This window comes from Lagenorhynchus albirostris, chromosome 1 (assembly GCF_949774975.1).
Source record: "Lagenorhynchus albirostris chromosome 1, mLagAlb1.1, whole genome shotgun sequence".
NCBI lineage: Eukaryota > Metazoa > Chordata > Mammalia > Artiodactyla > Delphinidae > Lagenorhynchus > Lagenorhynchus albirostris.
Genome location: NC_083095.1, coordinates 129786536 through 129809006, shown reverse-complemented (window position 1 = coordinate 129809006; position 22471 = coordinate 129786536). Strand labels below are relative to the sequence as shown.

Here is a 22471-nt window from a genome sequence, read left to right as displayed (position 1 = left end):
TGGCACCGCGGCAAAGCAGAGAGTGGCATAGTGACATCTTATCCTTTTGGCAGCCTTCTAAATTGGGCCAGAGTGGGCAAAGTGTTACTCACAAGCTGTTCACTAACTTGTTAAATGCAGAAAGGTTGGCTTAGGCTCCACTTTGGGAAAATGTGACACCCACTGCTCCTGGATTCACTCTAGCATGAAGGAGTGTTAATTGGTGTAGGATTTCTGATGGAAGTTTTTCTTTGCTGTTAGTTCCAAATACCAGGCTGGTCTGAATGCATGCTCTCTCCAGTCTGTAATTACATTTAAAAGATTTATTAAGCACTTGCTATGGACTCCTGCATGTATGCTTCTATAGATACTATGATTCTGTAATTTTCTGAGCAATAAACTGGGTACCAGGCCCTATGCAAGGTACTTTTTATGCTCATTTGACTCTCACAACAAGGAACTCTCAATACGACAATATGGTTTTCACACCTTACGCTGTGGAAACTGAGATCGATAGGCCAGAAATACAATATGGACCCCTTCAAAGAGTTTATTGAGGAGACAAGATAGAGGGAATAGCTGTATAACAGTGTAGACATGTGAGCCCTGATATGTACAGAAGGGAGTGGCATAGACTGACTCAGTGGCAAGGGGTGTGCCACACGTGTGGACTTCAGAGGGTAAGAGTTGGATCAGAGGAGAGCTGTGGGGAGGGTCCTCACCGGTTGTGTGTTTGGGGGGTTAACGTCAGTAAAAGGATGGTAGTGCGAAGGATGGTGCCAATGAAAGCTTAGGAGAAGCAGAGTCCCTGCTAGGGAATGGATACGTTAAGTGTGCAAAACACCTCAGGATCTAAACGCCAGGATGAGAAGGAGAGACTTGATCTTTCAGGCAATGAAGAGCTATGGGGGCTACTGGAACTTAGGAGTGATGGATAAACGTGATGGTTTAGGAATGCTGGTTTGGCAACGGGGCACAAGGTAGATTAAAAGTCCGCCAGAATAGTCTAGATGGCGGTTTCTCAACCTCAGCACTACTGCCATTTTGGGCTGCGTAATCCTTTGTTATGGGGGGTTTGTCCTGTGCATTGGTGGGTGCTCGGCCACATCCTTGGCCCACCTGATGCCAGCAGCACCTCCCACCCTTAGCTGTGACAACCAAAAACATCTCCAGACATTGCCAAATGTCCCCTGGGGGACACAGTGGCCCATGATTGAGAATCATTAGTCCAGAAGGCAGGAGGTAAGGGCTTGGACCTCAGAATGTTGGCAGGTATTTTCAGAACCAACTGCATCAATCTACTGACTTTTAGAATAGCTGACAAAAGTAAAAATGATTTCCTTGCCACAGGAAATTCGTCATCAATGCCAAAGAACTTAATGGCCTAAACTTAATGGCCTAAAGAGGCTCAGAAGTAGATCATTCCGCATATTAGAAACCTCTAGAGGATACACCAAAACTACAGATAATGTGCTCATTAGCAAGAAAGTGGCTGATATCAGGATTTCTCTCTCTACCCGCTCACCCCCAAGTCACATCTTACTCAACCACTGCTTTGAATAAGGAATGTCCAATCTGTCCACAGGCAGAAAAGCTACTGATCTGTAATTTTGCTAGGCTTGCATTCACCTTTTTAACATTTTGTTTTTGGCAGCTGGTAGAGTGGATGGATACAGCCTGGCCTGCAACGAAGAACTATGATTTACCAAGATGTATCTTTGTCTAAAGCAGGAATCAGTGAAGATCAGATAAGACCACCGTAAGAACTTTGGCTTTTACTCTGAATGAAATGAGAGACAAAGGAGTGAATAATACGCTTTAATTATATAGGCTTTAAAAGGATCTTCGTTGGCTGTGAGGCAGGGAAAGGTGGAAGCAGGGAGGTCAGTTAGGAGACTTTGGGGTGATTGTGTTGAGAGATGACAGAGGCTCTGACTCAGGTGGTAGAAGCAGAGATGGTGGAAATGGGCAGATTCTGGATATATTCTGATGGTAAAAACAACAGAATTTCCTGTCAAATTAGAGATGGAGGATAACAGAAAAAGAGTCATAAAGGATGACTCATGTTTTATGGCTTGAGAGGATGGACAGAGCTGCCATCAACTGAGATGAAGAAAGCCATGAGTGGTGTATTTTTTGGGAGGAAGATCAGAAATGTACCATTGAACATGTAAAGTTTGAGATGAGTTTTAGACGTATAAGTGGGGATGTCAAGTGGGCAATAGATATATGTGTCTGGAGTTCAGGAGAGAAGTCTAGGAAATACAAATCTGGGAACTGTCAACAGATGGACGGTATGTAGTAGCAAGAGACTGGATGAGATCACCAAGGACTGAGTGTCCGTTGATAGAGGAAAGTATGGATGACTGAGCCCTGTGGCACACTGTGATCAAGAGATCAGGAAGAAAAGGAGGAACTAGCAAAGGAAACTGATGAGTGCCTGATAAAGCACAAGGAAACCCCGAAGAGTCTGGTGTTCTGGAAGGTAATTCCCATACGGCAAGGAGGAGACTGACAAATGCTGCTAATAAACCACATTTCTTTTACTGTGGCTCAACAAAATTTCTTTTCCACTTGAATATAACCCAGAAGTTTCTAACCTGGACAACTCCAAACAATTTAATGTTTAGGGTTATTCTTTCAGTACAAAAATGGCCCGAGCCCCATTTCCAACCACTATGGTCAGTCCTGAGACTCAATTTCTGCAAGAGTTTCCAAGGTTGCTTCTGTGTCTCCTGGGTTAGACCACGATGCAGTCTGCTTGTCTACTGCTTGTCTCCTGTTCCTTTAGCTATTGCCTTCTTGCCCATGATGTGCCACTCCTCATCCTTCATTCCTCCAAATGATCCACCACCAAGATAATCAGATGTATCCAAATTGCATGAAAGATTTAGAGTTAATGGAAGGCTATGGCACAAAGCCGAAAACTTCAAATTCAGTGCACACATGACTGCTTATAGCAATGTGACAGCCATTCTCTCAGGAAACTTCTCACCAGCCATGTCCTCCAGTAGGCCCCTGCCTCCTGCCGTGTTTCTGGCATGTATCCCATCTCAGTTCTTTTTACCAACCTCCCTCTACTTTCTTTCCTAGCCCTCATTCTCTTTTTCTAGGGCATCCAATGAAAATTCAGATTTCTTTCATCTTATTATTTGGAGTAACTGATCTCTCTTTGTATCCTCCTGGCCCACTTAGGCTAAACCCAGAGAGTTGACCTTTCTCAACCAAAAAGGTCCATCAAGATATTTACTTCAACAAAACAACAAGCTCTCTAGCAATAAATTATGCGACACTCCTGAAGTCAGAAAAGCTACATTCAGTTTTTGTTTTTAATAGTAGTTTTTCCTTTTGGGTAAATAAAACAGAAAAAAAAGCATTACCACTAACAAACCATACAGCAGTGTATCACAGTGGTTAAGAGCAGAGGTTCTGGAATCAGCACATCTACATTTAAACCTCATTAATTCACTTGGGCAACTCTAAGCTTTAGTCTTCTCATCTCTAAAAGGGGGAGAGTAGTAGCATCTACCTTAGAGCTTTATGGTTATTATTAAGTTGGAAATTTACATCAAATCCTTATAAGTCCCTGACACATAGAAAGAGCTCAATAAATGTTAGTTATTATCTATTAAACTTCAAGAAAATTTAAACTTAAATAAGTATAAAACCCAGTGTTGGTATGGCTACACAGAATTAAACATAGATTTTTTTTTTTTTTTTTGAGGTACGCGGGCCTCTCACTGTTGTGGTCTCTCCCATTGTGGAGCACAGGCTCTGGACACGCCGGCTTAGTGGCCATGGCTCACGGGCCCAGCCGCTCCGCGGCATGTAGGATCTTCCCGGACAGGGGCACGAACCCGTGTCCCCTGCATTGGCAGGCAGACTCTCAACCACTGCGCCACCAGGGAAGCCCTAAACATAGGTTTTTATTATACATTATTAATGGTACTTGCACATTGATTCTCTTTTGAGAACTCTCTGGATATCTATATGAAGGGAAATAAATTGCTCATATGCTTTGATGTCTCAACTCCACTTTTGTATTCCTCAAGGAGATAATTTGGAATGAAAAAGTTGTTTATGAAGAGTGTTTGCAGCAATGCCATTCATAACAACATCGGAACTAACCAAAAAAAAAAAAAACCTAACTTTGGGGAGGAAACGACTATGAAAGTTATGACCTATTAACCTGTTGTAACCCCAGGTTACCATTAAACATAACAAGTAGACAATGATTAAGGGAGGAAATTTGTAAAAAGCAGAATTAAAATAGTGCTTATGCATGGATTATAACTATGTAAAATGTGAAAATCTCTAAAAAATCAGCAGATAAGTTGAAGAGATGTCCATGGTTAGAGTTACATGTTTAGCGAGTTCCTTGTTCTTTGTCAGGTTGCTTAAGTTTGTCAAACCCTCCCCCAACAATAGCTTGGTATTATGCAAGCATGAAAAGTTATGCTGATTAACAGGGCATTTTGATTTCTGCTTTAATACCATGGAAAGATGGGCTTTTTTTTGATAAATTGCTTCTATATTTGTATTTAGTTATTCAACGAATAATAACCAGTGTCTATGCGCCAGGCACTATACTAAGCAGCATGGATTCAGTGGTGATGAGACATCGTCCCTGGCCTCCAGGGCTTCTAGTTTAGTGGCAAGACTGGAAAATCTTGCCACTATAAATCCCCTATAATTTTACACCACCAAAAATTATAGGTGATTTGGGCACACTGGAAGGGTTCATGATTCTAGGGTATTGTTTAACAAGGAAAGCAAATTAGTCTGGTGCATCAGGGAAGATTTCCCTGAGGAAGAGATTCCATAGGAATTTCCCTGATGAAGAGTGCTGGAGAGTTAGAGGGGGAGAGAACAGCAAGTAGGAAGGCTTTAAGGGGAGAAAAGAATGTGCTCTGCTGGAGGAACTAAAAGAAGGTCTGCAGAGTTGGGGAACAATAAAATAGGGCAAGAGGGATCTAGCTCATAGAGAGGCAGGAGAAGCAGGAAGAGGCCAGATTGTGCAGAGCTTTATTAAAGATATTGGCAGGATATGAAACCGACTGGGGGATGGACAATATGTGTGAATACTGGAGGACTACTTTACAAGATATTGTGGCAGTCCAGATGAGAGATGATGGTTGCCCGGATGACAGTGGTGGCATTGGTGAGAGAAATCCATGGAGTTAAGGATATTCAAGATGTAGAATCAACACGACTAGGAGATTGGGAAATGTGAAGTGTGTGTGAGAGAGAGACAAGTAAAGGATGACTCCTAGATTTCTGGCTAGAATTGGGTGGGGCAGTGGTGCCATTTCCTGAGGTAGAAATACTGATAGAGCAGATTTGATGGGGAAAGATGAGTTGAGCTTTGGGATTTGTTGGGTTTGAGTTGCCTGTGAAATATCCAAGGGAAGATGTAGGCTGGTAAATGGATATTCAGGTAGAAGTTTGGCAGAGGTCAGGAAAGAAGTATAGGTCTGATATGCCCAAATCTATCACTGGCCTGGGGAAAGGATGGGAGAGCCTAGGAAGTGTGTACAGAATGAGAAAAGGGATTTGGGAACAAAAACCTGAGAATCTGCAGCAAATAGACAAGAAACTGGCAAGTAAGAAAGAGTGGTCAAGGAAGTACTAGAAAAACTAGGTATCACATCAATTAAAGGAAGAGTTGTTTGAAAAGGAGGGTTTAATGTTGCTAGGAGGACTAGTAAAATGAGAACCATTAGTGCTCTTGTTGAGAATTTTTTGTAGAGTGGTGGGCACAGAGTCTAGATTACCGTGGGTTGAGAAGTGGGCAGGAGGTGAGAAACTGACACTTTAGATCTGGCTGTAAAGAGGAAGAAAGCAAAAGGTCAATATCTAGAGAGAGACATGAGGTCATGCTTTTATTTATTTTTAAAGATGGGGAGATTTAATACATATGTACATCTAAATGCTGATGGAAAAGAGCCAGTAGAGAGAGGGTCCTGCTGCTGCTGCTGCTGTGTGTGAAGGAACTGTCTGCATAAAAATCCCTGTGCACAGGTGAAGGCATTAGCCATAGCTATGAGGGTCAATGCGATAGGCGTGAGGAAGGCTCAAAGGTGGGTATAGATATAGTTAGATTTGTAGATTTGGTGTCAGGAAAGTTGAAGTTCATGACAGTTCCTATTTTCTCTCTGAAGTTGGAGAGTGTGGGAGGAGGTGAGGGCTTCACAGGTTTGTGGAATGAAGACTGAGGCAGTAGCTGTGGAGAGCTAGAGTGTGAGCTGGCAAGGGAAGCATGGCCAAGGGCAGAGAAACTTGTCCTAGCCTGCGTCGTGGGGGACAGGTTTTCTTCTAAATACAGGTTGCTCTGTTTTGGTACATGGAGGGAAAAGAGCCAGGCAGTAATTCTTCTGGCTTTTATCCCAAACTGCAGGATCCGAGATGAATTTTTTCCTGAGTAATGGTAACTCTTCCCTAGTACTAACACTCTAGTTGGCTACCTCCTCCTTTGACACTCTGACACGTATGTTTTCCTTACACAAGAAGACTTAATTTAAATGCATCTGGCACTTGATTTTTTCCTTGGTGGAGTTTCACTTGCTTCATTTTGGAACTTAGTGACCAATTTCCCCAGTTTTGTACAGTGTACCACCTTTGCTTAGTACCATTTATTTGACTCAATTCCTTTAAGTCCTTTCTTTTGTATGAGTTTTCCCCAGGCTGCTGCTCTTGTTCTACTTCCCATCTTTCATATACATGAAATCTGAAAGGAAGTACAATGTAGAGCTTTTAAAATGCTTTAGGTCAGTACATTGATGTCAGGAGCTGATCCAAATATGATCTAATATATAAAACAAAGCCAGTTATTATATACATTTTGTTACCTAGCAGTTAATTGAGATGACAGTTTCTCACTATTGGTTTCTGTAATATACTTGCTGAATTTAGGACATTTATAAAGTGAGGCAAGATTACATTTAAAATGTTCAAGCAAGGAGTTTTTGCTATCATTTTCTGGAAGAGGGAGAAAGGTACAAGTGGAAAGACTGTGAGAAGGGGAGATGGAGGCCCTGCACTTGAGTCATGGCCCTGTCACTTGAAATCATGTGACTGAGCTCCACTAAGTTTGTTTCTTATCTATAAAATCAGAATAATAAGGAAAACAACCAAGATGGTGGAGTAGAAAGACCCTGAGCTCACCTCCTCTCACAAGCACAACAAAATCACAACTATCTACAGAACAACCATTGATGAAAAAATACTGGAACCTACCAGAAAAGATTTTCTACAACTAAAGACATAAAGAAGGAACCACAATGAGTAGGGGAGGAGGTGTGGACTCGTGATATAATTAAATTCCATACCCCCTGGGTAGAAGACCCACAGATTGGAGAATAATTATACTGCAGAGGTTCTGCTACAGGAGTGAGAATTCTGAGCTCCACATCAGGCTGCTCAGCCTGGGAGTCTGGCACCGGGAAGATGAGCCCCCAGAGCATTTGGCTTTGAAGGCCAGTGGGGCTTAATTACAGGAGCCCCACAGTACTAGGGGAAACAGAGACTTCACTCTTAAAGGGGGCACGCAAAATCTCATGCATACTGGGACCCAAGGCAAAAGCAGTAATTTGATAGGAGCCTGGGCCAGACCTACCTCTTGGTCTTAGAGTCTCCTGGAGAGGTAGGAGGGTGGCTGTGGCTCACCCTGGGGACACAGACACTGGTGGCAGACGTATTGGGGAACATTCAACCTCAAGAACACTCCCGGCAGCTGCCATATTGGCTCATTAGTGCCAAGCCCTGGCCCCACTCAATAGCCTGTAGGCTCTAGTGCTAGGATGACTCAGGCCAAACAACTAACTGGGTGGGGACACAGCCCCACCCATTGGCAGACAGGTGGCCTTAAGACTAAAGAGATCACAGCCACCTCTAGACACTCCCCTAGTCATGGCCTCGCCCACCAGAGGGCCAAGACCCAGCTCCACAAACCAGTGGACAGGCACCAGCACCTCCCACCAGGAAAGCTTGCACAAGCCTCTAGACCAGTTTCACCCACCCGGGAGCAGACATCAGAAGCAAGAAAATTATGATCCTGAAACACAGGCCAGACCCTACCCTGGGACCGGCTGGGCCCTGCCTTTGCCCACCAGCAGGGCAACGCAACCTTCAGGACACTCCAGACCCCATACCCAACTGTGTCAGGAACTGGCCCTCTCCCACCAATGATCTGAAATGAGATCTGGGATCCCTGGGCCCTGCAGCCAGACTTCAGGAACCAGCTCTGCCTGCCAGAAGCCCAGCACCAACCCCAGGATCTGGTTTCACCTGCCAGTAGGTGGGCAACAGCCCCAGAGTCTTCAGGACCCTGACTCTACCTACCAGCGAGACAGCACTAGCCCTGGGGCTCCCTAGGATTCCGTAACCAGCGACCTCAGGACCAGGCCCTGCTAAACAACATACAGCAGAATCCGCGCAAAGTAGGGCCCGTTAACCAACCAGACTAGAGGCTAACCAAGCCTACCAGACAGCCCATACAGTCAGCCCGCTACACAGAAGGACCCATGCAGCCCTCTTAGGGGGAACCTCTAGAGCATATAGCCTGGGTGATGAGAGAGGAATGCACTGCGGGGATGCACAGGCTGCCTCCTACAGAGGGTCATGTCTCCAAGGTTGAGAAACGTAGGTAACCTATGACATACATAAAATGCAAACAGCAACTGAGACAACATTAGGTGGCAGAAAAATATGTTCCAGGTGAAGGAACAAGATAAAACTGCAGAACAACTACTAAGTGAAGTGGAGATAGGCAATCTACCTGAGAAAGAGTTCAGAGTAATGATCTTAAAGATGATCAAAGAACTCGGGAGGAGAATGGATGCACAGAGCGAGAAGTTAGAAGTTTTTAACAAAGAGTTAGAAAATATAAAGAACAATCAAACAGAGATGAACAATACAATAACTGGAATGAAGAATACACTAGAAGGAATCAATAGTAGACTAAAGGATTCAGAAGAACAGATTAGTGAGCTGGAAGACAGAAGGGTGGAAATCACTGCAGTTAAACAGAAAAAAGATAAAAGAATGAAAAGAAATGAGGACAGTTTAAGAGACCTCTGGGACAACATCAGGCACACTAATATTTGCATTATAGGGGTCCCAGAAGGAGAACCTCCCTAATCTGGGAAAGGAAACAGTCACCTAAGTCCAGGAAGCACAGAGGCCCACACAGGATTAACCCAAAGAGAACAACCAAGACACATTTTAATCAACGTTACAAAAATTAAAGATAAAAAGAGAATACAAAAGCAGCAAGGGAAAAGCAACGAACAATATACGAGGGAACTCCTGTAAGGCTATAAGCTGATTTTTCAGCAAAAATTCTGCAGGCAAGAAGGGAGTGGCACGATATACTTAAAGTGATGAAAGGAAAAACCTACAACCAAAAATACTCTACCCAGCAAGGCTCTCATTCAGATTTGATGGAGAAATCAAAAGCTTTAGAGACAAGTAAAAGCTAAAAGAATTCAGCACCACCAAACCAGCTTTACAACACATGTTAAAGGAACTTATCTAGGTGAAAAATAAAAGGCTATGTTTAGGAACAAGAAAATTATGGAATGAAAAAGCTCACTGGTAAAGGCAAACATATAGTAAAGGTAGGAAATCATCCACACACAAAGGCAGTATGGAGGTTAAAAGACAAAAGTAGTAAAATCATCTGTATCCACAATAAACATTTAAGGGATACACAAAACAATTAGATGTAAAACATGATATCAAAACCAGTAATCGTGAGGGGTGAATACAAATGCAGGGTATTTTAAATGCACTTGAAATTAAGAGATCAGCAATTTAAAACAATCATGTATATAATACACTGCTATACAAAAACCTCATGGTAATGGCAAACCAAAAATCTATACTAGATATACACCCCAAAAAAGAAAAAGGAATCCAAATATAACACTAAAGATAGCCATCAAGTCACAAAATAGAGAACAAAAGAAGAAAGGGTGGGGGGAAGACCTACAAAAACAAATTCAAAACAATTAATAAAATGGCATTAAGAACATACATATCGAGGATTTCCCTGGCGGCGCAGTGGTTAAGAATCCACCTGCCAGGCTTCCCTGGTGGCGCAGTGGTTGAGAGTCCGCCTGCTGATGCAGGGGACGCGGGTTCGTGCTCCGGTCCGGGAAGATCCCAGATGCCGCGGAGCGGTTGGGCCCATAAGCCATGGCCGCTGAGCCTGCACGTCTGGAGCCTGTGCTCCGCAATGGGAGAGGCAACAACAGTGAGAGGCCCGCGTACTGCAAAAGAAAAAAAAAGAAAAGAATCCACCTGCCAATGCAGGGGTCATGGGTTTGAGCCCTGGTCTGAGAAGATCCCACATGCCGCGGAGCAACAAAGCCCGTGCGCCACAACTACTGAGCCTGCGCTCTAGAGCCCACGAGCCACAACTACTGAACCCGTGTGCCACAACTACTGAAGCCCATGCACCTAGAGCCCATGCTCCACAACAAGAGAAGCCACCGCAATGAGAAACCCAGGCACTGCAACAAAAAGTAGCCTCTGCTCACCACAACTAGAGAAAGCCTACGTGCAGCAACAAAAGACCCAACATAGCAGAAAAAAAAAAAAAAGATAATTATCTTAAATATAAACAGACTAAATGCTCCAACCAAAACACAGACTGGCTGAATGGATATAAAAAAAGACCCATATATATGCTGCCTACAAAAGATCTAGAGACACATACAGACTGAAAGTGAGGAGAAGGAAAAAGGTATTCCACACAAATGGAAATCAAAAGAAAGCCAGAGTAGCAATGCTTATATCAGCCAAAATAGACTTTATATTTATTTATTTATTTATTGGTGGTACGTGGGCCTCTCACTGCCGCGGCCTCTCCCGTTGCGGAGCACAGGCTCTGGACCGCAGGCTCAGTGGCCATGGCCCACGGGCCCAGCCGCTCCGCGGCATGTGGGATCTCCCTGGAACGGGGCACAAACCTGTGTCCCCTGCATCGGCAGGCAGACTCTCAACCACTACACCACCAGGGAAGTCCCAAAATAGACTTTAAAATAAAGACTGTTACAAGAGACAAAGAAGGATACTACATAATGATCAAGGGATCAATCGAAGAAGAAGATATAACAATTGTAAATATATATATATATATATATATACATACACACACACATGCACCCAACGCAGGAACATCTCAATATATAAGGCAAATATTAACAGAAACAAAAGGAGAAATCAACAGTAACAGAATAGTAGGGGGCTTTTTTTTTTTTTTTTATTGCTGTACGCGGGCCTCTCACTGTTGTGGCCTCTCCCATTGCGGAGCACAGGCTCCGGACGTGCAGGCTCAGGGGCCATGGCTCACGGGCCCAGCTGCTCTGCGGCATGTAGGATCTTCCCAGACTGGGGCACAAACCCGTGTCCCCTGCATTGGCAGGTGGACTCTCAACCACTGCAGCACCAGGGAAGCCCAGTAGGGGGCTTTTTAACACCCCACTTATATCAATGGACAGATCATCCAGACAGAAAATCAATAAAGAAACACAGACCTTAAATAACACATTAGGCCAGATGATATTTATAGATCATTATATCTGAAAGCAGCAAAATACACATTCTTTTCATGTACACATGGAACATTCTCCAGGATAGATCACATGCTAGGCCACAAAACAAACCTTGGTAAATTTCACAAAATCGAAATCGTATGAAGCATCTTTTTTTCCCCCCAACCACAACACTATGAGACTAGAAATCAGCTACAAGAAAAAAAAAAAACTGCAAAAGACACAAACATGTCGGAGGCTAAACAATATGCTACTAAACAATCAATGGATCACTGAAGAAATCAAAGAAGAAATCAAAAAATACCTAAAGACAGGGCTTCCCTCGTGGCGCAGTGGTTGAGAGTCCACCTGCCGATGCAGGGGACACGGGTTCGTGCCCCGGTCTGGGAAGATCCCACATGCTGCGGAGTGGCTGGGCCCGTGAGCCAAGGCCGCTGAGCCTGCGCATCCGGAGCCTGTGCTCCGCAACGGGAGAGGCCACAACAGTGAGAGGCCCGCATACCGCAAAAAAAACCCCCCAAAAAACCTAGAGACAAATGAAAACAAAAATACGATGATCCAAAACCTATGGGACTCAGCAAAAGCAGTTCTAAGAGGGAAGTTTATAGCGATACATGCTTATCTCAGGAAATGAGAAAAATCTCAAATAAAGAACCTAATCTTATACCTAAAGCAACTAGAGAAAGAACAAACAAAACCCAAAGTCAGTAGAAGGCAATAAATCACAAATATCAGAGCAGAAATAAATGAAATAGAGGCAAAGAAAAAAAAATCAATGAGTCAAAAAGCTGGTTCTTTGAAAGATAAACAAAATTGATGAACATTTAGCCAGACTCATCAAGAAAAAAAGGGAGAGGGCACAAATCAATAAAATCAGAAATGAAAATGAAGTTACAACCGACATCACAGAAGTACAAAGAATGATAAGAGACTACTATGAACAATTATATACCAATAAAATGTACAACCTAGAAGAAATAGCCAAATTCTTAGAAAGGTACAATCCACAAGACCAAACTAGGAGGAAATAGAAAATATGAACAGACCAATTAGCAGTACTGAAAGTGAATCAGTAATTTAAAAATCCCAACAAACAAATGTCCAGGACCAGATGGCTTCACGGGTGAATTCTACTAAACATTTAGAGAAGAGTTAACACCTATCCTTCTGAAACTATTCCAAAAATTGCAGAGGAAGAAACACTTCTGAACTCATTCTATGAGGCCACCATCATCACCTTGAGACCAAAACCAGACAAAGTTATCACACAAAAAAGACAATTACAGGCCAATATCACTGATGAACATAGATGCAAAAATTCTCAACAAAATACTAGCAAACCAACTCCAACAATACATTAAAAGGATCATACACCATGATCAAGTGGGATTCATCCCAGGGATGCAAGGATTTTTCAATATCTGCAATTCAATCAATGTGATACACCACATTAACAAACTGAAGAATAAAAACCATATGATCATCTCAACAGATGCAGAAAAAGCTTTTGATAAAATTCAACATTCAGTTATGAAAAAAACTCTCCAGAAAGTAGGCACAGAGGGAACCTACCTGAACATAATAAAGGTCACATATGACAAACCCACAGCTAACATCATGCTCAATGGTGAAAAGCTGAAAGCATTCCTGCTAAGGTCAGGAATTAGACAAGGATGCTCACTCTTGCCACTTTTATTCAACATGGTTTTAGAAGTCCTAGCCACAAGAATCAGAGAAGAAAAAGAAATAAAAGGAATCTAAACTGGAAAAGAAGTAAAACTGTCACTGTTTGCAGATCACATGATACTATACATAGAAAATCCTAAAGGTGCTACCACAAAACTATTAGAGTTCATCAATGAATTCAGTAAAGTTGCAGGATACAAAATTAATAAACAGTTCCTATTCACTAACAATGAAATATCAGAAAGAGAAATTAAGGCAACAACCCCGTTTACCATCACATCAAAAAGAATAAAATACCTAGGAATAAACCTACCTAAGGAGGCAAAAAAAAACCCTGTACTCTGAAAACTATAAGACGCTGATGAAAGAATTGAAGATGACACAAACAGGTGGAAAGATATACAATGTTCTTGGATTGGAAGAATCAATATTAAAATGACCATATTATCTAAGGCAATCTACAGATTCAATGCAATCCCTACCAAATTACCAATGGCATTTTTCAAAGAACTAGAACAAAAAAATTTTAAACTTGTACAGAAACACAGAAGACCCTGAATAGCTAAAACAATCTTAAGAATGGAGCTGGAGGAATCAGGCTTCTTGACTGTAGACTATACAACAAAGCTACAGTAATCGAAACAGTATGGCACTGGCACAAAAACAAACACATAGATCAATGGAACAGGACAGAAAGCCCAGAAATAAACCCATGAACTTATGATCAGTTAATGTACAACAAAGGAGGCAAGAATATACAATGTAGAAAAGACAGTCTCTTCAATAAGTGGTGCTGGGAAAACTGGACAGCTACATATAAAAGAATTAAATTAGAACATTCTCTAACACCATAAAAAAATAAACTCAAAATGGATTAAAGACCTAAACATAAGACTGGATACTATAAACCTCCTAAAGGGAAACACAGGCCTAAATCACAACAGTATTTTTCTGGAACTGTCTCCTAGAGTGGAAACAAAAGCAAAAATAAACAAATGGGACCTAATTAAACTTACAAGCTTTTGCACAGCAAAGGAAACCATAAACAAAACAAAAAGACAACCTACAGAATGGGAGAAAATATTTGCAAATAATGCAACTGACAAGAGATTAATTTCCAAAATATACAAACAGCTCATACAGTCATACAGCTCAATGTCAAAACAACAACAAAACAAACAATCCAATCAAAAAATGGGCAAAAGACCTAAAGAGACATTTCCCCAAAGAAGACATACAGATGACTAACAGACACATGAAAAGATGCTTATCATTGCTAATTATTAGAGAAATGCAAATCAAAACTACAATGAGGTTACACCTCACTGGTCACCGGTCAGAATGGCCATCATTAAAAAGTCAACAAAGGGTGTGGAGAAAAGGGAACCCTCCTACGTTGTTGGTGGGAATGGAAACTGGTGCAGCCACTATGGAGAACAGTGTGGAGTTCCTTATAAAACTAAAAATAGAGTTACCATATGATACAGCAATCCCAATCCTGCATACATAGGGAGGAGACTCTAATTTGAAAAGATACATGCACCCCAATTTTCACAGCAGCATTATTTACAACAGCCTAGACATTGGAGCAACCTAAATGTCCATCGACAGATGAATGGATAAAGAAGATATGGTATATTCATATATATATATATGGAAGCAACATAGATGAGCCTAGAGATTATCATATTAAGTGAAGTCAAAGACAAATATCACATATCACTTATATGCAGAATTTCAAAACATGACACAATGAACTAATTTACAAAACAGAAAAAGACTCACAAGACAGAAAACAAACTTATGGTCACCAAAGGGGAAAGTGGGGGTGAGGGATAAATTAGGAATCTGGGATTAACAGATACACACTACTATATATAAGATTGGTAAAGAACAAGGACCCACTGTATAGCACAGGGAACTATACTTAATATCTTGTAATAACCTATAATAGAAAATGGAAAAAAATCTGAAAAAGAATATATACATGTATAACTGAATCACTTTGCTATACACCTGAAACACTGTAAATCAACCATAATTCAATACAAAAATAATACCTGGAAAAAACTTGACAATTAAATGAGATTATAATTATATATAATAACGTATATAAAGTACTTTGCACGTTATAGAGTGATACAAAGGTTAGTTGTCATTTACCACCCTTGAGTAAGTTTTCTCTTTTGACATAACAGTATTTATCAGGCCATTTTTCACACAGCTGAATGGGTGCACTATAAAACTAAGTTTTCAAACTTGCTGCTAGTCTTAAAATGGACTGGTAGTAGGACAGAGAAACAGGTTTATTTTTGTGTGTACTATATGCTTTACACACCATACTGAATCCTCATTGTACCTGCTTAAACAGACTACAACACTTCGTTTTGCAGATGAGGCTACTGAATCTGAAACTTGCCCAAGACTATAAGTGTATAACTGATAGTGCTTGGATTTGCAACATTCATGCTCTCTCCCACACCATAGCATGTAAATTTCTGTAACTATTTTCCCTTTTTCTAAGTGATGGAAGAAAAAAATTTCAGTATCAGTAAATAACCATATGAGTTTGCCATTTCAATGGAATACCTATTATTAAAACATATAGTCAATATGGATATAGTAAAAACTATAGATAAAAATAATAAGACATATCAGAAATATAATCCACTTGTTTTTAAATTATTCTGATCCAATTAGGACTAGTGCTTAGGAACTTCAACAGCTATCTAGCCAAAGGGCAGAAATATTTTGATCTGGACAGTGTTAAATAGAAAACTCAATGATATTTTTGACTACCATCTGAAGCTGGGTTTATATATGGTGACCTTTCAATTCCATATGAGACACAGGTTGGACAAGTGTGAGTTACTTATGGATCAATACAACAGGATATTTGAAAGCAGGGGTTCAGTGTAATAACTGCTCAATCCACTTTTGAATAAACTGCTTACCCACTGAATATTTTTAAATTGAATTCTGCACACTAGATCCTTTTGACTCTAAAAGAAGGGAGCACAATACCAGCAAAAGATCTTTTCCCTATTGTGTATCATGTAATATCAATGGTATATGGTCAAGCAGGTGTATAACTTACAGGCTTTTATAGTATCTAGTGAAGTATTACAAGTAGACTCAAGTTCTCCTGTCATTTACAATGCTAACACTTACAAATGGCATACTCAAAAGTTTTACAGAAGTAGACTAACCTGTGGTACAATCCAATCATGCTATGTATCTGGAAAAGGAGACCTTAGATTTAGTCTTTTTCTTTTTTTTAGGCTTTACTAGTATAGTTCAAAAAATAATTTATTTCTGGCACGAATCTTAGGGAGTCAGGAAAGATTGCTCCCATATGTACTATCTTAAGAGGGAGACAATCTGACACTTAAACAGACATACTGTGTACTATTCATTATCAGAAAGACAACAACTTTTCCCAGAGAGAATCTGACCCTTTCGCAGTCTAGACTAGATGCCTAAGTCAACAGTTATTTAAACAATATTGCTTTCTTATCATATCTACACTCCTGGCCTCAGCAACCTGTGTCCTTTTGCTGTCCCTTCCTCCCTATTTCACCTCAATGGCTGATTGCCAGTTCCTAATCTTTTTTTCCTGATCCCAGCTTCCATTAGGTACACTTTTTTATCCCAAATATACTGACTTGAAATGGAAACTTTTTTGGTAGCTTTCTCTTTGACTTTTAGTTTCAACTTGTGTTCACTGAGGCCTGCTATGTGACCTGTACTTATTTACACTTACTGGGTTTTCCCTTCCCGACTAAAAGGAACTGGGTTACTGCCTCTGTGGTCACTGAGTGGTGAGGTTATTTTGGGCCATGCGGGCTGGGGGCAGGGTTAGGCTGGGGAGGTAGCTGAAATAAGTTTCATGGCTGAAGCTAATCTTTGGCTTTCAAGTCCCATACACATTGCAATCTAATTCTCATTAGAAATAGAATATGTGCATCTAACATATCATTTAAATTATTAATTATCTGAAATAACTCTGAAAGAACATATCCATGATTTAGGAGGGATAGCTTTTCTTTTTTACTCTTAGCTCCACATTTTAAAAGTTACATTGTCTGCATTTTGAATTAAGTGAAAGGGCTGAGAAAGGTCACTTTTTCTCCTTTATATCTCAAAAATAAACCAACTTTGTCTGTACGTTTCAGATACAATAGTCCTCAAATCACCATGACTAACTGAAAGCAATTGTCAGATTAAGGATAGAGAGGAGAGGAAAAATGACTATCAGAAAGCAGAAATATTTATCTGAAAAACCAGGTAATCTTGGGAAGTTATCAGCTATAAGTTTTAAAACCACAGAACTTTGGATATAAGGAAAGAGTGTGTGCATGGCTAATAGATGAGGTGAAGGAAAGCTTGTTATGAGTCCAGAGTAGCAAGGCAGCCCACTCACTGAGCAAACTAAGATGTCCACCAAGACATTTATTTTGATGAAGTTATTTAATATTCCCCCTTTCTTAAAGCACTCCGGGAATCAGATGGGGGAAAATGGACTAACACCATTTTATCAAGTATTGGCAAAAGTTATAGCTGGGAAAGTCTTTGCATGGTGAATGGAAGAGATCTCACAGAACTGAGTAACCGATTCTCTTAATATTTAGATGTTGAATTAGGTTAGGTCTTGATCTGCTTCTAGCCAGTTGATCTCTTCAAATATGTCAACTGACATTCAAAGAAAGATAGACAAGATGAAAAGGCAGAGGGCTATTTACCAGATGAAGGAACAAGATAAAACCCCAGAAAAACAACTAAATGAAGTGGAGATAGGCAACCTTCCAGAAAAAGAATTCAGAATAATGATAGTGAAGATGATCCAGGACCTCGGAAAAAGAATGGAGGCAAAGATTGAGAAGATGAAAGAAATGTTTAACAAAGACCTAGAAGAACTAAAGAACAAACAGAGAGAGATGAATAATAACTGAAATGAAAACTACACTAGAAGGAATCAATAGCAGAATAACTGAGGCAGAAGAACGGATAAGTGACCTGGAAGACAGAATGATGGAATTCACTGCCGTGGAACAGAATAAACAAAAAAGAATGAAAAGAAATGAAGACAGCCTAAGAGACCTCTGGGACAACATTAAACACAACAACATTTGCATTATAGGGGTCCCAGAAGGAGAAGAGAGAGAGAAAGGACATGAGAAAATATTTAAAGAGATTATAGTCGAAAAATTCCCTAACATGGGAAAGGAAATAGCCACCCATGGCTAGGAAGCACAGAGAGTCCCATTCAGGATAAACCCAAGGAGAAACACTCCGAGACACACAGTAATCAAATTGGCAAAAATTAAAGACAAAGAAAAATTACTGAAAGCAGCAAGGGAAAAATGACATGTAACATACAAGGTAACTCCCATAAGGTTAAGAGCTGATTTCTCAGCAGAAACTCTACAAGCCAGAAGGGAGTGGCATGATATACTTAGTGATGAAAGGGGAGAACTTACAACCAAGATTACTTTACCCAGCAAAGATCTCATTCAGATTCGATGGAGAAATCAAAAGCTTTACAGACAAGTAAAAGCTAAGAGAATTCAGCACCACCAAACCAGCTCTACAACAAATGCTAAAGGAACTTCTCTAAGTGGGAAACACAAGAGAAGAAAAGGACCTACAAAAACAAACCCAAAACAATTAAGAAAATGGTCACAGGAACATAAATATCGATCATTACCTTAAACGCGAATGGATTAAATGCTCCAACCAAATGACACAGGCTTGCTGAATGGATACAAAAACAAGACCCATATATATGCTGTCTACAAGAGACCCACTTCAGACTTAGGGACACATACAGACTGAAAGTGAGGGGATAGAAAAAGATATTACATGCAAATGGAAATCAAAAGAAAGCTGGAGCAGCAATACTCATATCAAATAAGACTTTAAAATAAAGAATGTTACAAGAGACAAGGAAAGACACTTCATAATGATCAAGGGATCAATCCAAGAAGAGGATATAACAATTATAAATATATATGCACCCAACATAGGAGCAGCTCAATACATAAGGCAACTGCTAACAGCTCTAAAAGAGGAAATCGACAGTAACACAATAATAGTGGGGGACTTTAACACCTCACTTACACCAATGGACAGATCATCCAAAGTGAAAATAAATAAGGAAACAGAAGCTTTAAATGACACAATAGACCAGATAGATTTAATTGATATTTATAGGACATTCCATCCGAAAACAGCAGATTACACTTTCTTCTCAAGTGCGCATGGAACATTCTCCAGGATAGATCACATCTTGGGTCACAAATCACAAATCAATCCTCAGTAAATTTAAGAAAACTGAAATCATATCAAGCATCTTTTCTGACCACAATGCTATGAGATTAGAAATGAATTACAGGAAAAAAAATGTAAAAAACACAAACTCATGGAAGCTGAACAATACGTTACTAAATAACTGAGACATCACTGAAGAAATCAAAGAGGAAATCAAAAAATACATAGAGACAAATGACAATGAAAACACGATGATCCAAAACCTATGTGCATCGGCAAAAGCAGTTCGAAGAGGGAAATTTATAGCTATACAAGCGTACCTGAAGAAACAAGAAAAATCTCAAATAAAGAATCTAACCTTACACCTAAAGGTAAGAAGAACAAACAAAACCCAAAGTTAGCAGAAGGAAAGAAATCATAAAGATCAGAGAAGAAAGAAATGAAATAGAAACAAAGAAAACAATAGCAAAGATCAATAAAACTAAAAGCTGGTTCTTTGAGAAGATAAACAAAATTGATAAACCATTAGCCAGACTCATCAAGGAAAAGAGGGAGAGGACTCAAATCAATAAAATTAGAAATGAAAAAGGAGAAGTTACAACAGACACCACAGAAATACAAAGCATCCTAAGAGACTACTACAAGCCACTCTATGCCAATAAAATGGACAACCTGGAAGAAATGGACAACTTATTAGAAAGGTATAACCTGCCAAGACTGAACTAGGAAGAAATAGAAAATATGAACAGACCAATCACAAGTAATGAAATTGAAACTGTGATTAAAAATCTTCCAACAAAGAAAAGTCCAGGACCAGATGGCTTCACATGTGAATTCTATCTAACATTTAGAGAAGAGCTAACACCCATCCTTCTCAAAGTCTTCCAAAAAGTTGCAGAGGAAGGAACACTCCCCACACTCACTCTATGAGGCCACCATCACCCTGATACCAAAACCAGACAAAGATACTACAAAAAAAGAAAATTACAGACCAATATCACTGATGAATATAGATGCAAAAATCCTCAACAAAATACTAGCAAACAGAATCCAACAACACATTAAAAGGATCATACACCATGATCAAGTGGGATTCATCCCAGGGATGCAAGGATTATTCAATATATAAAAATCAATCAATGTGATACACCATATTAACAAATTAAAGAATAAAAACCATATGATCACCTCAGTAGATGCAGAAAAAGCTTTTGACAAAATTCAACACCCATTTATGATAAAAACTCTCCAGAAAGTGGGCATAGAGGAGCCTACCTCAACATAATAAAGGCCATATATGACAAACCCACAGCAAACATCATTCTCAATGGTGAAAAACTGGAAGCATTTCCTCTAAGATCAGGAACAAGACAAGGATGTCCACTCTCACCACTATTATTCAACACAGTTTTGGAAGTCATAACCACGGCAATTAGAGAAGAAAAAGAAATAAAAGTATACAAATTGGAAAAGAAGAAGTAAAACTGTCACTGTTTGCAGGTGATATGATACTATACATGGAGAATCCTAAAGATGCCACCAGAAAACTACTAGAGCTAATCAATGAGTTTGGTAAAGTTGCAGGATACAAAATTAATGCACAGAAATCTCTTGCATTCCTATACACTAACAATGAAAGATCAAAAAGAGAAATTAAGGAAACACTCCCATTTACCACTGTAACAAAAAGAATAAAATACCTAGGAATAAACCTACCTAGGGAGACAAAAGACCTATATGCAGAAAACTATAAGACACTGATGAAAGAAATTAAAGATGATACCAACAGATAGAGAGATATACCATGTTCTTGGATTGGAAGGATCAACACTGTGAAAATGACTATAATACCCAAAGCAATCTACAGATTCAATGAAATCCCTATCAAATTACCAATGGCATTTTTTACAGAACTAGAACAAAAAGTCTTAAAATTTGTATGGAGACACAGAAGACCCCGAATAGCCAAAGCAGGCTTGAGGGAAAAAAGCGGAGCTGGAGGAATCAGACTGCCTGACTTCAGACTATACTACAAAGTTACAGTAATCAAGACAATATGGTACTGGCACAAAAACAGAAATATAGATCAATGGAACAAGATAGAAAGCCCAGAGATAAACCCACGCACCTATGGTCAACTAATGTATGACAAAGGAGGCAAGGATACACGATGGAGAAAAGATAGTCTCTTCAATCAGTGGTGCTGGGAAAGCTGGACAGCTACATGTATAAGATGAAATTAGAGCACTCCCTAACACCATACACAAAAATAAACTCAAAATGGATTAGAGATCTAAATGTAAGACCAGACACTATAAAACTCTTAGAAGAAAACATAGGAAGAACCCTCTTTGACATAAATCACAGCAAGATCTTTTTTGATCCACCTCCTAGAGTAATGGAAATAAAAACAAAAATAAACAAATGGGACCTAATGAAACTTCAAAGCTTTTGCACAGGAAAGGAAACCATAAATAAGACGAAAAGACAACCCTCAGAATGGGAGAAAATATTTGCAAATGAATCAATGGACAAAGGATTAATCTCCAAACTATATAAACAGCTCATGCAGCTCAATATTAAAAAAACAAACAACCCAATCCAAAAATGGCCAGAAGGCCTAGACATTTCTCCAAAGAAGACATACAGATGGCCAAGAAGCACATGAAAAGCTGCTGAACATCACTAATTATTAGAGAAATGCAAATCAAAACTACAATGTGGTATCACTTCACACCAGTTATAATGGGCATCATCAGAAAATCTACAAACAACAAATGCTGGACAGGGTGTGGAGGAAAGGGAACCCTCTTGCACTGTTGGTGGAAATGTAAATTGATACAGCCACTATAGAAAACAGTATGGAGGTTCCTGAAAAAGCTAAAAATAGAATTACCATATAATCCAGCAATCCCACTACTGGGCATATACCCAGAGAAAACCATAATTCAAAAAGACACATGCACCCCAATGTTCAT

The 22471-nt window shown here is 40.0% G+C and overlaps 1 protein-coding gene across 1 annotated transcript in view; it reads right to left on the bottom strand.

Annotated features, from left to right (window-relative positions):
• SENP8 (SUMO peptidase family member, NEDD8 specific) overlaps positions 1-22471 on the bottom strand; it is a 54655-nt gene that overhangs the window by 13575 nt on the left and 18609 nt on the right. The window lies entirely within an intron of this gene.